General features: G+C 32.7%; 1 non-coding gene across 1 annotated transcript; it reads right to left on the bottom strand.

Annotated features, from left to right (window-relative positions):
* Positions 1-16,635: 16,635 nt before the first annotated feature.
* On the bottom strand, positions 16,636-16,737 carry LOC113603183 (U6 spliceosomal RNA). Its single transcript, XR_003424725.1, has one exon. It is a non-coding gene; the product is annotated as a U6 spliceosomal RNA (small nuclear RNA).
* Between the last annotated feature and the right edge of the window lie 482 nt (positions 16,738-17,219).

Genomic DNA, 17,219 nt, shown 5'->3' with positions numbered 1-17,219 from the left:
GTCATAGCTCTAAATGTGAAACTTAGGGGTGCCTGGGTGGCTCATTCGTTTGGGCGGCCGACTTCGGCTCAGGTCACGATCTCGCGGTCCATGAGTTCGAGCCCCGCGTCGGGCTCTGGGCTGATGGCTCAGAGCCTGGAGCCTGCTTCTGATTCTGTGTCTCCCTCTCTCTCTCTGCCCCTCCCCCGTTCATGCTCTGTCTCTCTCTGTCTCAAAATAAATAAAACGTTAAAAAAAATAAATGTGAAACTTAAAACTGTAAAATTCTAGATGAAAACATAAAGAAAAAAAATCTTTGTGACCTTGGGCTAAGTGAAATTTCTTTGCATATAACACCAAAAGTACAATTCACTAAAAAACATCATAAATTGGACTTTATAAAAATCAAGAAACTTCTCGTTGAAAGACATTTTAAGAGAATAAAAAGACAAAATGACTGGAAGAAAATAATGACAAATCACATATCTGATAAAGGACTTCTATCTAGGATTTATATATAAAATACTCTTAAAACTCAGTAATTTGAAAACAAACTATGCAGTTTTAAAAAGTAGGCAAACAAGACATGGAAGCATCTTAAATGTGCATTGATAGATGAATAGATAAATAGAATGTGATACACACATACACAGTGGATATTATTCAGCCATAAAAAGGAAACCCTGCTATTTGCAACAGCATTTATGGACCCATAAGGCATTATCATTATATACTAAGTGAAGTAAGTCAGTTAGAGAAAGACAAATACTGTATGATCTCATTTTTGTGTGGAATCAAAAACATGGAACTCTTAGAAACAGAGTAGTTGCCAGGAGATGAGGTATAGAAGGAATGGGGAAATGTTGGTAAAGAATACAAATTTATAGTTATATAATGAGTAAGTACCAGGGGCTAAGGTACACATGGAAGCCATAGTTAACAATTTTGTATTATATAGTTGATAGTTGCTATGAGAGAGAACTTCTTTTTTTAGTTTATTTATAGAGAGAGAGAGTGAGAGAGAGAGAGACAGAGAGACAGAGAGAGGGAGAGGGAAGGAGGGAGGGCGGGAGAGAATGGGAACCAGCAGGAGAGGGGCAGAGAGAGTGAGGGACAGAGAATCAGAGCATGCTCTGTACTGACAACAGAGAGCCTGATGTGGGCTCAGACTCACAAACTGCAAGATCGTGACCTGAGCTGAAGTCAGACGCTTAACTGACTGAGCCACCCAGGCACCCCAAGAATAGAACTTTTTAATGTTCTCACCAAAACAACAAAAACAAAATCATAATTATGTGAGGTGAAGACTGTTAACTAACCCTTGTTGTGGTAAATATTTTGCAGTAATGTATATGTGTATCAAATCATCACATTGAACTCTTTAAACTTCCACAATCTCATGTCAATTATATTTCAATAAAGCTGGAAAAAAATAAAATTAAAAATGGGCAAAAAATTTGAACAGGCACTTGACTGAAGAAGATATGTGAATGACAAATAAACACATGAAAATATATTTAACATGATTGTTCAGTAGGGAAATGCAAATTGAACCTCACGTATAAGAGATACCACCTCACTTATAAGAATGGGTAAAATTTAAAAAAATATTAAGCATACCAAGTATTTATAAAGATACTGACCAAGTGGAAGTTTATCATACACTGCTGAGGAGTGTAAAATGGTACAAATACCTAGGAAAACAGTTTAGAAATTTCTTAAGTAGTTAAATATTTACCTTCTGTTTGACTCAGCCATTTCACTTTTAGGTATTTATCCCAAAGAAACAAAAGTATATAGCCTATACAAAGACTTGGACATAAATACAGACTTATTTTTAAGAGTCGAAAATAGGAAACAACCCAAATATCTCTTACCAGGTGAATGGATATACAAACTGTTTTATCAGCCATGCAATTGAGTACTGCTCAGCAGTTAAATGCTGAATAAAATAAGCCAGACTCTACCCCCCACTCCCACACAAAGAGTATTTACTTGATACTATTTAAATAAAGTACTAGAAAATAAAAACTAATGCATAATTAAAGAAAGCATATCATGATTTCCTGAGGATTAGGTATGTAAGTACTGGGGGGCTGTTAGTTGAAAGGGGTAAAGAACAGAGTAAGAGATTACAAAGGGTACAAAGAAACTTTTGGTGGTGATTCATTATCTTGATTGTGCTGAAGGTTTCATATATGTCAAAACCTATCAAACTATAGATTTGAAAAATAGCAGTATTGCATGTCAATTAAACCTCAGTAAAGCTGTTACACAAAACATAAATGATTTTAATTTATTCAACTAAGGAAAATTCAATATAAATGATTTCTATATCCTGTATTTAAATTTTTTTAAGAGGACATGTTTTCAGAAATTGATTTTTTTTGTGTTGTTACCTTCTGAGACTTCAAGTTTTTGGTAGCATAGCTTTGGAACAAAGTATCTGAGCTGCTTTTCTCAATTTATTTAACAACTGAAGAAATGACGGACTTAGAAATAAGCTGCATGTTTGTGTGTGTAAGTTACTTTGCTTCAAAACCACTTGAATTATGGCATTTTGTTTAAAATGACCTTTAGGTTACTTCAAAAACATTGCTGTAGAAGCATTTTTCGTGATTACTAAAATGATAGAACTATAAAAAAGAAAATCTGGCCCACTTTGATTTCCTTTAGAATAAAGAGTTTTTCAGGTTGGAAAAGAAATTAAGAAAGCAGTTTTTCTGTGCTAGTATCAGATTAAGTTCATGTTCAAGCTGTAATCCTTTCTTAACTGTTCCCAGAAATATCTTGCAAAAATGTAGTCATTTAGAAGAAGTGACTTCATATGAATTATTTCCCTTATACCTAGGCTTTTAATTGTTTTTTTTAAGTAGTTCTATTTCATCCCAAAGTTAGTTCAGAAATGAAAAGTAGCTGAAAGTTTCATCAGAGCTGTAAAGACATTCCCTCATAGATAATTTGAAATGTGAATAATGAGCTGTTGTAATATATATTCATGGGTTCAGTAGACTTTGTCTAAATCTCCTTTAAATAGTAAGTATGTTGGCTACTTGACTGCTGTCTCTCCTAGCAGTTTTTCTAGACGAGGTATCCCTCTGTGAAGTCAGACTCTCCTCTTCATAGTGTGGGTCACACGTATGTCAACTGACTTGTTAAAGCTCGAAGTGAGGGGATAGCTGCCAGCCTTGCTAAGTGCAGATTTCATTTTCATTATCAGTAGGTGAACTGCTCCCTGGGTCTCTTATTAAGGTCAGTCTGATTCAGTAGCCTACAACCACCTTGAAGCCAGTCTGCTTTCTCTGTACTTTCGCTTTTTTCTTTTTTAATTGCTGTTTTCTGTTAACCATGTAATTGCCATAAACAGACTTTTGTTTAGGGGCAAATATCAGAATTTAATCCTTATATTTCCTATGTACTATTTCACTACATTTTCAAAATTAAAATTATTCTTCTAATAATCATTTGGGCATTTTCTGGGTTATTTAGATCATTTATGGACAGTTTTTAAATGATTCAGATACATTAAATGAAATAGCCAATGGATGTTTTCTAAATAAATTTCATTTCCTTTTAAAATACTTCATATCAGATTTGATATTCTGTTTAGAATAACTGAGGTCTGTAGTCAATTGGTATTGAAGGGACTCTCTTCTGCCCCTAAAATCCTCTTTCTGGAGATCAAGGTTTAAAAAAGGGGAGGGGAAACTCAGAGTTTGCAGTCATGGAGCAGTAGAGTGGAAATAGGATGGAAAGCAGTAGAGCACATGGAGTTTAGGAAAATGTACAATAAGAGTCTGTTATGGTAATTTTCATTATGTAAATATGGCATTCAACTTCTGTTTGACTTTCATTGGGTTTCCCTTTTCTCCACACCAGCTCATCAGTGGATAAAGGAACTTGCCATGAGGAAAGGAGAGAGAGGAATTCTTTTGTAAGAACAGAGGGACAAATAAAATATTTCATTTGGTTTTGTCATTTAAGTTGAAATACTTGCTAATTGTGTGGTACTTTTGAAAATCTCTATAGAATCACGTATTCTTCTATTTTTTTTTTTTTTCTTTTATACAACTACCAGTGCTCTGACCACTGGTCATCTACTGTTGAGGACACTAAACCCCCTTTTTAGTTACTAAGAATTTCAGTTCAGCCACATTCTGAGTGACAAGGAGAACTTGTAGTCATCTTAGGACATTTCACAGTTTGTGTTTATTGTCTACTTTTTTTTTTTCTTAGCATTTCCAAAAATCTCTGGTGGTTCAAACTAAGCTTCGCTGTCCCTCATTTTACCAGACAGTGCACATATTTTTAAAACATTTTTAAAAGGAATGTACGTATACAGAAAGGAAGAACTAGACTTTTCACTTAGAAATAGAGAAGCAACATGAATTTAGAGGTAAAGAGGGCATGTTTTAGAGAAAGACAATATTGGATTCAAAGTCCTCATTAATTCCTTATAAACCTGGGAAGACAGGTTATGTAAAATCACTGTTACTTTACTTCTTGAAATGTAGAAAATGAAAAAAAATACCGAATAGTACTGTGGTAAAGACTAAAATAAGATAGTTTTACTAATAATTTTAGCCATCAGTGCCAATTAGTATGTTTTTAGTTACAGTTTGTTCTCAAGCTCCCATCTCATTTGAAATAGAACATTTTGTAGGTGTGATGCAGGGGGAAAAGGTTAATATACCAAGAGCTATTTCAAATAAGATGTTTATTCTGCCTGGTTTTCTTTCTGCCTGAAAGAAAAACTAATAGCTATTTTGGAAGAATCAAATGTTTTATTTTTCCTTAAAGAAGGACATAAAGTGAAAAAAAATTATACTTTATTCTACCTTTAAATCCTGTCAGCATCCCTGTCCTTCTGAAGCCACGTTGATTCTTGGCACAGCTACAGACAGTCATAATGCAATGCATCTGAGGAGAATACAGATTTGTTTTAATAGTCAGATTCAAGAGAAGTGTTTCTGAGAACAGGCATCAAACTTTTCATTAAATTTTTGAGAGTCTCATCTTCGTGAGCTTTTACAGATAATATTATGGTAACATAAGTAACATATTTATATATTATTAATGATTTTTAGTGGTTCCAACCAATAACCAAGCACCTCTAGTCATGTCTTTATTATTTTTTTTTAATTTCATTTCAGAGAGTGTCTTTTTCTGTACTTGTATAATTTGAGAGGTAACTTATTTAGCAGTTCCATATTTACTTAGTACATCTTGTCTTTTTTCAGGATTATCACTTTTTTCCACTGAAATGGAACACAGAAATTAGAATACAGAAGAGTTCTCAGGGAAAGATGAACATTCTTGAATTAAAAATATGAAAATGGTAATTTAAAGAGTGAAATTTTATAAACAAGAAAATCTGTAATTAGGAATATCTACAAAGGAAATCCTGTGAATCTAAAATTAACTAGTATTGGAATGACAGGGTAATAAGATTCTGTTACACTCTAAAGATGTTACCAGAATAGTGTGATATTAAGTACTCCATAGAGTTTGGGGATTACTTTTTTTTTCTTTTTCCTTTTCTATGAAAGAAATAAGTCCTAATAGAGTAACTTTGGGGAGGAATGGAAAAAGTAATTTGTTTTACAGGAGAATATTTGTTGCTTGCCACTTCTCATTGACTTAGTGTTTAAATGTATCTTTAGTTATAAGAAAGAATGAGAAGTCAATATATATAATAATAATATAAAATTTACAAAATATTAGATGCTTAGAGAAATCCTTAGGACAATAGGGTCAGTGAAATGGTAGTGGATAATACAAGGAAAAAGAAGTATATGAGAAAATTTTAAATATTAATTGTTTCTTTAGACATTTATGACTGTTGGGATTTTCTGTTTCTTTTGGGGGTCAGCATTGGTAAGTTGTATTTTTCTGTCACCTTATTTCTTCTCCTTACTTGCCAAAACGTTGTTCATATAATCACATTTTATCATTATAAATGTGAGGATCTATAATGTCTACTTTATCATTCCTCACATTGGTGAATTGTTTTTTCTTGATTTTGTTGTGAATTGTATTTAAAAGCCCCCAACAGTCAACTCTTAGAGATATCAAATATTAGGGTTTTTTTATTCTATTATCTCTATAATGTTTTGATTTTCTGTCTTAGTGTTTTCTATTCTTCATTGTTTTCTTTCTCTTACTTAATTTGATTTTAATCAGTTATTTTTCCACCTCTGAAAATGGAACCTTCTGTCACTGATGTTTTTATTTGTATATTATTATTAACTAATCTGACTCAGGAAACTCACTTTTCCTCTCATGGTTCATCTTTACTCTCACACTACTATCATACTTACAACACTTCTGACATGGGATGTGTGAGGTTTTTTTGTTTTTTGTTTTTTTTCCCATCTCAAGCAATTCTGCACCACCACTGGGTGTCCTACAGTGTGACTCAATTTTGATGCTGCCTACCTAGAAACTGCATCAGATCCCACCAGATAAAGGGCTTAGTCTCACAAAGCTGCTTCCCACCCTCCAAATGCCAATCCTAATCCAACTTGTTAACTGTGCAGCTGACCTGCAGGCTATAGATTGGAGGCTCCCAGGACTCTCTCCTTGGGCTCCATTTATTTTCTAGAAGGGCTCACACAACTCAGGAACACAGGTTACTTTTCATCAGCTTATTATAAAAGGACATGAAAAAGGATACAGATAAAAATCCAGATGGAGAAGATACATAGGTCAACGTATGTAGATAAGAGCGTAGAGCTTCCATGCCATCTCCAGGTGTCTCTCCCAGCACCGCCTCATGTTCCAACCTGGAAACTTTCTGAACACCATACTGTTAAGATTCATATGGAGACCTCATCACAGAAGCATGATAAATTATTAACTCCATTTCTATCCTCTGTCCCCTCTGTAGAGAATGGGGGGTGGGGCTGAAAATTCCAAGCTTCCATTCATGGTTTTCTCTTTCTACAGACTAGCTCTACTCAGGAGCCCATGGAAAGTCACCTCATCAGAACAGAGGACACTACCACCCAGGAAATTCAAAGAGGTTAAAGAAAAATGCTCTTTATGGTCTTACCACTTAGGAAATTCCAAAGAATTTAAGAGTTCTGTGCTAGGAACCCAGGTTAGACACTAATATCTATATTTTCTAATATCTCACATAACCTTATTCAAATTTACTTATTTTTTTAACTGTTCTTTTTATGTTCCAGGATCCCATTTAGATACTACATTGAATTTAGGTACCATATGTCATTGGTCTTTTCTTTGTTGTGCCCCTTTCATAGACTTTTCTTGCTTTTGATGTTCATGACAGGTTTTAGGAGTACTAATCAGGTATTTTGTGTATTATCTCTATATATGGATTTGTCTCATGTCTTTCTCATAGTTAGATGGGAATTATGTCTTTTGGAAGGAAGACCATAGAGCTAAAGTACCATTATCATCACATCAAGGATACACACTATCCTAACATGACTTATCACTCTTGATGTTAAGCTTAGCTTAACACCTACCTTTTGTCAGGTTAGGTAGACTTCTCCACTGTGAAGTTATTCTCTTTTCTCTCCTTACATAATACATTATTTGGAATGGACTCATGAGAATCTTACACTTAAGGAATGGAGAGTTATGCTGGACCTACTTGAAGAAGGAATATCTGCATAAGTTATTAGGAATTCTTCTGCATGGGAGATTTAGCTTCTGTCCTCCATTTGTTCATTTTAATCATTTATTTATATCAGTATGGGCTCATGGATATTTATTTTATGCTTTTAATTCAATGCTATTTTATTTTGTTTCTCAGGGGTTTCATTGTTGGTCATCGTGAGATCTTTTAGTTGGCTCCTGTGCCCTTTGACATTTATCCATAATTTAACATTTAAAAAATAATGTTTATTTATTTTGAGAGAGATAGAGATGCAGAGAAGCAGAGAAAGGGGGGGGGGAGAGAGAGAGTCCCAAGTAGGCTCTAGACTATCATCACAGAGTCTGACATGGGGCTCGAACCCATGAACCATGACACCATGACTCAAGATGAAACCAAGAGTGGGATGCTCAACCAACTGAGCCACACAGGCACCCCTGTCCATAATTTTTTTAAAGTATTCCCTTCCTTTCTTGTGCTACAAGTTCTCAGGCTTATTTTATTCATTTCCTATATCAGTCTTATAATCAGCCATTTATTAATTGTCCTTATGGTTTTTTTTAAATTGGAAAGTTAGACTTTAAGATCTGGATGCTAGGCATGTTTGTTACTACTGAGGTGTTATTTCTTCTGTATTTCATCCCAGTTTACAGTAAGTAAATTTGTGCATATCCATACCTATGTATATATACATATCTATAAATATTTCTATATGTAACTTTGTATCAATACAGAGCTACACATGAGTTTATTCTGTCTCCAACCCTAATCTCTTACCATATGGATCATTCTGTCCTCTTCACCTTGCTTATTTATTTATCTATTATCTGTCTAAAAGTGAGAAACCTGACTTCTACCAGCCATTACACATTTCCTTAAATTTTCAACTCCGGTATACAAGTATAGCACTATTAGAATTGTTAATTTAATTTGCATTTCCATGGGAAATAATTTTATCAACTAAAGTACAGTACTTATGTACACTTGCTTATGCCTTAGTCTTACAGACTCTTCTCATTTCCAGAGCATTTTTATCCTGCCCCTTTAGTGAAGTTGCTTAATACAATTAAGTTAGATTATTTTTGCACATTTTTCATTCCATAAGAGGATTCCCCAACCTGTGAAATTATTTTCAAATTTGTATACATTAATCTTCACTTTTTGTGCAGTAAAGTTATTATTATTTTTACAAATATATAGTATAAGGTATATACTATCACCACATCATACAAAAAGTTCTATTAGACTGAAAAAAAAAACTATGTTTCCCTATCGACCCTTCTTTCTGAACATCTTACAACCACTGAACATTTGTATCATCTCTGCAGTTTTTTAAACAGAATATCATGTAATTAGAATCATCCAGTATGTAAATTTTTCAGACTGACTTATTTTGCTTAGGAATATACCTTTAAGATTCAAGTATGTCTTGGGGCGCCTGGGTGGCTCAGTTGGTTAAGCGTCCGACTTCGGCTCAGGTCATGATCTCGTGGTGCGTGAGTTTGAGCCCCGCATCGGGCCCCGCGTCGGGCCCTGTGCTGACAGCTCAGAGCCTGGAGCCTGTTTCACATTCTGTGTCTCCCTCTCTCTGACCCTCCCCCATTCATGCTCTGCCTCTCTCTGTGTCAAAAATCAATAAACGTTAAAAAAAAAATTTAAAACAAAAAAAAGATGCAAGTATGTCTTTTTGCATCTTAATGGTCCTTTCTTTTTATTAATGAACAATATTCTATTGTGTGGATGTACCACAGTTTGTGTATTCATTCACCTATTTGAGAGTATGTTTTTGGTTTTCATTTTTGCAGTTATGAATAAACTACTATAACTATTAACCTACAGTATTTTGTGTGGACATAAGTTTTAAATCTGTTAGGTAAATACATAGGAGTATGATTGCTGGCTTCTATGGTAGGACTGTGTTTATTTATCCTGTGTTAGTATGTCTAAATAGGCAATCATGTTCTCTGAATATAAAGACAGTTATTCATTTCCAATCTTTATATCTTTCATTTCCCCATTTCTTCCTACATCATTTTTCCCCCCTGAAGTACTTCTTTATATCTTTCATTTCCCCATTTCTTCCTACATCATTTTTCCCCCCTGAAGAACTTCTTTTAATACTTCTTCCACAGCAGGTCTAGTATTCATGAATTCCCCCATTTTTAGTTTTTCTGATAAAATGATTATTTTTCTCATTTTTGAAAGATAATTTTATCTTCTATAGAATTCTAGATTGGTGTTTTTAATTTCAACATTTTAAAATATTTCATTCCAGTATCTTCTTCCTTGTATACTTTCTAATAAGCAGTCTGCTGTAAATCTTATCTTCTTCCTTTAAAGTTAAAGGTGTATTTTTCCTCTGGCTTCTGTTGGGATATTCTTTTGTGTTTGTTTTTCTACAATTTGAATACATCTCTAGGTACAGGTTTTTGTTCTCGTTGCTATTTATCCTGTTGTTCTCTGAGCTCTTTGGGTCTGTGGTTGGCTATCTCATTCATTTGGGAAGTTCTTGGCCATTAGTAATTTAAATATGTCTTTTGTTACTTTTTTCTCTTTCTGATATTCAAAATATACTTATATAATGCCTTTTAAAATTGCTACACAGTTCTTGGATTTTCTGGGATTATTTTTATTTTTATTTTTTCAATTTTGTTAGAGAAGTTTTACTGACATTTTCAAGCTCATTGATTCTTCCCTTGGTCATAACTATTCTACAGATGAGTCTATCAGAGACATTCATTTCTGCTACAGTGTTTTGATTTCTAGCATATATTTTAGATTATTTTTTAGAGTTTTTGTCTCTCTGCTTGCATGCTGTTTATTCTTATGTGCTGCCTATTTTTTCCATTAAAATCCTTAACATACCAATCATAGTTGTTTCAAATTCCATGTCTTATTATTCCAAAATCTTTGTCATAGCTGAATCTGATTCTTTTTCTTGTTTTGTCGCTTCAGACTGTGTTTTCTCACTTTTTGGAATGTCTCAATTTTCAGGTAATGCTGAACATGATGTATCAGGTAACAAAAACTGAGATGGCAGGCCATCAGTGTGACGATTTATGTTAACCTGGATAGAAGTTGAGTACTGTTTAGTATTTCCTGTCATTGCAGGTTTCAGAGGCTTCACATTTCTTTAATGTCCTTGTTTGTGTCTTCTCCTTCAACTTTGAGCTTTTGTAAGTACTCCTCCTAAGAGAGACTACATGTTGCGCCACTTTCAGCTAGGTACCATTGTTTTTATATAGAGGTCTATTTTTATGTTGTGGTCAGGTGTGGAATAGGGAATGCTTTCTATAGTTTTATGATTAAAATAATTCTCTTAGTTGTCCTGTGCATCAAGACTATGACATTCAAACTATTTTTCCATTGGTATAGATTTCTTCCCACCCACCCTGTACCCTGCTGATACAAAATATGCTAGAAGGGGATGGATTGGAAGGACTACTCTTCCACACTGGGATCAGGCTCTAATAAAATAAATGCCCTTGAAGGCTATGCTTTGCTATTCAGAATACTCTGGAAGAAGTTTACAATAATGATTTTTCTCCTTCCCCTGCCAGAGTCTGGTGGGTATCTTTCTCAGATTTTTATCATGAGACCTGGTGGAATTCCTGGAGATAAAGTCTGTGAAAGTGTGAAAGACTTCTGCTCCCAGGAGTTTCTCATTCAAACTAGTACACACTCAAGCTCCAGAAGTGTGTCAAAATGACCATTTTGCTCTGGGTAAGCATATCTTGTCTATGGCTCTTTTGATGTGCCTGTGCCTTCAGATTTTAGAATTATGGCTTCTTCTGCAACTTTAGTTCTCATGGGTCAAATGATAAAATGGTTTCAGTTTGAGTACCTTTTTCTTGTTGATACACTGGATATGGTAACTTTCAATCCCTTTACATATTGGGACTGAAACCAATCAATATTGGTTTCAGACCATCAATATTTTAACCTTTTTCCTCTTCCAAGATGTTAAAGCTTTTCTTTCTGAACATTGCTTTTGCTAAGTCACACAAATGTTCATATGGTATTTTCATCTTTTTTCAATTGGCAATATTTTCTAGTGTTACTTGTTATGTTTTGTGAAATATGTTACTTTTCCTCATATTGTATTTATTGATTTCTAATTTAATGCTTTGATTATACTCTTACAAGTTTGATCTTCTGCAGTGTAATATGTTTTCATTTCCCACCATATGTTCTATCTTGATGAATAGGCCATATATATATATATTTTTTTTTTTAAATGTGTATTCCATAAGTGTTAGATGTAGAGATCTTTAAAAGAGTTTTGTTCATAGTGTAGTTTAGATCTATACCATAACCAGTTGACTTTTAGTTGTTCTATCAATTACTCAGAGATGAAAAATTGTCCCACTGTGACTGCAGATTTATCTTAATTTTCTGTTTCGTTTTTATTTCATATATTTGAAAGACATTCATACACAAACTTCTTTTTTTTTTTTATTGGGGGAGAGAGAGAGGGAAGGAGGGAGGGAGGTAGAGGGAAAGGGAGAAAGAATCGTAAGCAAACTCCACACTCAGTGCAGAGCCCCATGCGAGGCCTGATCCCAGAACCCTGGGATCATGACCTAAGTCAAAATCAAGAGTCAGGCACTCAGCCCACTGAGCCACCCAGACACCCCGTACACACAACCTTATTTATGAATTAAACCTTTCAAGATAACGAAATACATCTTGTTAATTTTCCCTAATGGTAATATCCACATCAGCTTTCACATGATTGCTTTTGCACTGTAAAGTTCTTTCATCCTCTCCTTTTATAATATTTATTTATTTATTTATTTATTTATTTATTTATTTATTTACATTAGTAATTAGGGTGCTTCTCTTTTGCAAGCATACAATTGGTTCCTGTATTTGTATCCAGTCTCCAAATCTCTGTCTTAAATCAGAAGTATTAGATCTTTACAGTTAATCTATTTTTTAAAACAGTTGGGTTTAGCTCTGGCGTTTTACTCTATACTTTCTGTTAAGCTATTCCATTTTTTATTTCTTTATATATGTATTTTTGCCTCCTTTAGTATTGAGTATTATTATTGTTATTATTTTATAATCAGTTCTTACTCCTTTGTTGGCTTTTCATCTATGTATCTTTGAATTACTTTTAATAGTTGTTACAGAAATTGCAGTAGTATAATTCTATTTGCACCTTTCATATTTTGTGCTATTTTTGTCATATATAACATTTGTACATACATTTTTAACACCAGCGTATATATATGCTGTTGTTTTTCTTGCATATTTGTTGGGTTTTATCAGAAAAGTTGCAAGGAATATATGAAGGTCTATTAAAACTTTGTCAGATCCAATAATTTTTAATATTTTCCCACATTTGCTTTCTAATTTCTCTGTATCATTTGTGAATATATAGTATGTGACAAATTTTAAGTGTCTCAAATTCAAAATCACCTTGTTCACTTAAGAAAAACTATAAATTGGAATGACAATATGGAAAAACTATTTTGGCAATATATACCTAGTGTAATTTTAAAATTATTTAAATCTTACTTTCAGTCTAGAAATAAATTTTATGAAATTTACCAGGGTTCTATGCAAAATGAGGGTATTGTAACACTGGCCTTATTTGTCGTAGATACAAATAAGGAAAATTTAAAGTTAGACAAGATTAAATAAATTACAGTATGTCAGTTTGATAGATATTATACAACATTCTAATATTTAATAGGTAAATTTCATGATGCAGTATTAAATACAAGCAGAATAAAAGAACTGTATGTTTAATATGAATATCATATATGTGTGTGTATATATATATATACATATATATATACATGTATATATATATACATATATATATATACATGTATATATATAATATCTTTTTCTATATTTGTATCCAGACTCTACTATAACGATGAGGGAAAATACTATATAAAAATATTTTAACAGTGGTCAAACAATTTGACTTGAGCAAAAATTGGGTTTTTGTGCTTGTGTATATTTTCAAAGATTTTTTTGAAACAAAATTATTGCAAGTTAACTCCCTTTCCCACCATTTTAGAATTTTGGCAAACATTTTATAATTTTATTTGGCAAAATATTTTTCACCAACAGTTAGTAGACAATTTAGGATCTGGATATTGGCAATTAAAATGACATTTTGGATGGCTTAGCAATAAAAACTATACATTTATAAAATCATTAATTCTAAAACATTAGATATTTAATACTACAACTATGACTTCCTTTAAAACAACGATTACATCTTACAAATCTTTTTAAATGGCTTGTGTCTAGTATCTCTAACATCTAATAAACATAGTTTAAATATTTGTAAAATCACATTAAACTTCAAAAATATTTTCTAATACTAATAGTTAACATTTATTGAAAATTATTTGTTAATTAACCATTATTCTCAGTGTTTTACTAATGCAGTTAAGCCGTATTACAACACAATGAGGTAGAGAGAATATGCCTGTTTTACAGAAAAACAAACCAATACATAGAAATGTTAAGTGATTTTTTTTTCAAAAGTGTGCAGTTAACAAGTGGCAGAGGCAAAAAAATCAAAGCAGGAAGTTAGACTCTAGAAGACACACTTTTAAAACATACCTTAAATTGCCTTCCGTATACTAAAATAGTTACATAGCCATTGACTCTAATGAAATGAAATGTTTCTGCTGTAGGCCATGGATTGAAACTTGTATTATGGCTTATTATTTCTAAAAACAAAATTGAAGGGTGCCTGGGTGGATCAGTTGGTGAAGTATGTGACTCTTGATCTCAAGGTTGTGAATTAGAGCCCCATGTTTGGTGTAGAGATTACTTAAAAATAAAATCTTTAAAAAAATTGAAAAAAAAACTGTTAGAGAAAAATAAAATGTCAGAGCTCTTGCTGTATCATTGATGGATGGATGGGTAGATGGGGCGGGGGGAGTATTTTACTGGTAATGAAGAGGCAAGACCTTGGGGCAAATAAGAAGCCTGGGCTCAAATTATGGATTAGTCTTGTAGAAACTTGAACAAACAGTCACTCAATACCTTAGTTTGCTCATCTGGAAAATGATATAGTAATAATACTTAACTGTTGTATTGCTGTAAAGATTAAATTAATTAATATAAAGCACTTAAAATAGTGCCTGGTATAGAGTGAGTGCTACCTGTATATATTAATTGGCAGTGTATATGAGATACATGTCTAGTTGACTAACAGGAAAATTTATAAGCAATTACTAACTGGATGTGAAAACTCACTATGACTCTAATGAAGAAGACTACTTTTTAAAATCTTTAGAATTGTGGTGATAGATGAATGTGACTTTAAGAACTTCTTTTTGAGAACAAAAATACATTAGTTATACTATGAGTACTATAGTAGGATGACCATATACCCCAATTTACATTTGGTTTCTGTCCTGGTTTTCTGTGTGTTGCTCTGAGGTGTATGTTAATAGCACCTACTTTACTCTAAAAACTGTCTTGGCTTAGATATTAAACTATGTGTTCACCTTAGTTATTAGGTTTCTTAATATTCATGTTAGTTTATAAAATGGGAAATGCCAACCTTCACAGTTGATGTCAAGTAAGAAAAAAAAAAACTTTAACAACTCTCCAAATGCAAAGATTAAATTTCATACTCACATTTACTCTGCTCAGTCTTTCAATTTACATGTAAAATTATATGACTGGAAATAAAATGCTCATTTATAACTTCCAATGACTATTACTATGGTGATTAGCAAAGAGAAATATATACGTTTATATTTATATTTATTTATATACAAAACTGCATATCAGATGATATTTGTATAGTAGAGCTGTAATCAATATAATCATTGATTTTTAAAAGCAACTATCATAAGAGCAATTTATATGTACAAAAAATCCAGTTGCCTGGCAACTGATTTTTAAAACTCCAAACAATAAAAAGAGAACAATAATTTTTTTCCCGTGTGTAAATACTGTATTCCTTTGGGATGGCTTTTTAAATACAGAACTGCAATGCATATCTTTGAATTTCAGTTCTAATTATGATACTCAACTTAAGTTTGTTTGCCTCTCAAGGATGCTGTGAACATTATGTTCATAAACTATTTTGATATCCTTAGAAGAAATACATGTAAGTAAGATGCATTGTTGGGAATAGAAATTATTTACCTTCGGGATTCTGACTGTCAGGTTGTATAAACCTGCAAGACAATTCAGGTATGATTGAGGAAAGAAAGCTTTGAAATACATGTTGCAACAGCCATTTTTTTTTATTTTATATTAGAAAATAAACTCTTAAAGCTCACTCTGGTTGAAGTACTGTGTATTATGTTGTTGGTCTCTTCAATAGAAAAAAATCCCAAATGTGAAATTGCAACATGTATCTTTAACTTCTTCAGCCTCTAATTTCTCTTCTGCTAATCACCATATGAATCATATTAGACTTTCATAATCACTCATGTTTAAGGTAAGTAACTGTGTTAACACAAGGATTGAACTCTCAAAACAGATTTTCATGAATCATGGATCTTATCAGTCACCAAATTTTGTTAATAATCCAAAAGATGACAGAAAGAACAAAGCAAAGACATTGCATTTCTTTTTGAAAGAGGTTAGAACTATTCCTTCATTCACCGTAAAACTGGTTTTGGTAACTTATGAATTGTCATGATGAATAAAGAAATATTCTCAAAGGAAGCCAAGCCATTTCCATTTTGATTCTCTTAAATTTTATACTTTGTTAAAAGCTACCCAGAAAGAAGAGGTCTATGTGACTACTTTCCATTCTTCCAAATCCACTTAATCCATGAATCAAATGTTTTGTTGCTGTTCTTATTTTATTATTTTGTTTTTTTTTCCATAAGAAACGAAGACAAACCAGATTTTTTCCCTAAAAAGCAATTTCAAAGCAAGGACTCTCCATTAAATTTCTGTAGTAAAAATCATCAATCTGTTTACAAAGAGTTACTTCTTGGTTTCTGTTACATGCATGTTAGACCACTTAATGTTGCCTCAGTGTCAACACAGAACTACTTTGTTTCTTTATTCATTTACTTTTCTTCTTTAATAATATGGAAGGGTTCATGAATTTGCATGTCATCCTTGTGGCCACGCTAATCATCTCTGTATCCTTAGAGTTTTAGTGTATGAGCTGCTGCAGTGAGCAAAAAAAAAAAAAAACAAAAAACCGGAACCACTTTAAAAAAATATTTCTGCTGTGATTCAAATTGGAGAAATTTCTATTAATCTGCAGTTTCACTGACCAATTTGCCTTCCTCTTTCATCTTCTGTTAAGCCTATCTGATGACTTTCATTTCAAACATTGTAGTATTCCCTTCTAAATTTTAGTGTAATTATTTTTTACACTTATATCAATGCTAAGATTCCAAATCAATTATTTTAATCTTGGTTTCACTTATGTCATTGATTGTATTTGCAACAACTAATATACAGTGTCTATGTTAATTTCAATATTGGAGTTTTCTCTGAGCTTATTTTTTTATTTTTACTTTTATGTTTTTTACTTCCTTTGACCTTGAGCAATGGCTCTCATTTTCCTGTGACTTCATGTGTTAAAAAAAAAAAAAAAAAAAAAAAAAACAACTTTTGATTTAGAGTTGCCTGGGTGGGCTCATTCAGGTAAGCATCT

This window comes from Acinonyx jubatus, chromosome B1, assembly GCF_027475565.1.
Source record: "Acinonyx jubatus isolate Ajub_Pintada_27869175 chromosome B1, VMU_Ajub_asm_v1.0, whole genome shotgun sequence".
Lineage (NCBI taxonomy): Eukaryota > Metazoa > Chordata > Mammalia > Carnivora > Felidae > Acinonyx > Acinonyx jubatus.
Note: the sequence above shows the minus strand (reverse complement) of the source record. Positions and strands in the feature narration are given on the sequence as shown.